This window comes from Alligator sinensis, unplaced genomic scaffold, assembly GCF_000455745.1.
Source record: "Alligator sinensis unplaced genomic scaffold, ASM45574v1 scaffold1112_1, whole genome shotgun sequence".
In the NCBI taxonomy this organism is placed as follows: domain Eukaryota; kingdom Metazoa; phylum Chordata; order Crocodylia; family Alligatoridae; genus Alligator; species Alligator sinensis.
In genome coordinates this window covers 743,185-744,498 of record NW_005842327.1, presented here as the reverse complement: position 1 = coordinate 744,498, position 1,314 = coordinate 743,185, and positions in this window count along the sequence as shown.

Genomic DNA, 1,314 nt, shown 5'->3' with positions numbered 1-1,314 from the left:
ATTTGTGAATGACAAAAGGGGGAATGGGGGATTTTAACATCCCCCCCAGGTTAAGGGGGGGGGGGAGTTAAAACTACATCAAAAGTAAGAAAACTCATCATTTTAGTGACATCTTAATATTCAATATATGACTGATGGAGAAAATAGATGACATCTGGTGCCTCAACAAGTCAAAACAAGATTTTTCTTACTATGATCCTTACATACTACACTTGCCTTGACAAGCAAATAAAAATGAACCACGTACCCAAGTGGGCTCCTTCCAATTTTGCTTCATCAATAGTAAAAATTCTGAGGTAAGAATTTAATAGTCAGCTTGGCCAATGTGAGAAAGACAAAATGAAATATGGCTTACAATTCTGCAGCTCCGTTATGAAGGGCTGGACCATTTAAAGAGATATACATTTGTTTACAACTGAGCTCTGTTCAGTGGAAATCTTGAAAAATAATATATAGTCAACCTGTTTTATTAAATACATATGCAAGTTACATTTAAAAAGTTTTAATAAATCAGTATCAGCCATATGCTACCTGTGACAGCATGCTCTTCCACACAAAAAGATGGCTATTATATCATTGAAAGCAACCTCTTCTCTATTTTTGTAGTTTTTGATACAGTAAACAGTCAATTTCACTGTTTTTCCTGTAAATTCATTCTGTTTCCTTATTTGTTTAGGACCTTTAGACACCAGGAATTCAAATCAAAACAAAACAAATCCCCAAGAAACCCAAATACAAAATCTGGGATGGAGAACTAAAGAGCTGAGCCTGAATCTATTCTTGGTGCATTTACAGTACAACCTCACAACCAACCAGGAAGACAGGGCATTTTAAAAAGGGTATTTGCTCTAGTAGAGTTATGCCATAATAATGGGAAAAGTTATCAGTTCCTGCTGGTGGGATTGTTAAAAGAAAAAGCTTGTTATGAACAAGATTTATTATAATGAGGGTGTACTGCATTTAAAAATTAACAAGATGTTCTTTTATTTAAACTGGCATATCTAGGAAGATGCTATTAATTTTTATGGTGTTCAACAACCTCTGCAAATCTGTGTGGACACTCTTATATCAGGTGAACCGAAGCCTCCATTGTTTTAGGGCCTGAACACAGAAAAACACATAAAAATTACAGTGAAGTAAGCTAGGGTGTGAACTTATAGTCCATTAGCTGCTCCTCCATAACTTCCTGCATGGGTGCTGTGACCCTAAGGTAAAGCCAAGGTAGCCTGACTCTCAATTATCACAGCAGGCAGTTACCATGAAGCAGATAGCAGATGCTGAATTCAAACCCTAGCTTACCTCACAGAATGTGTT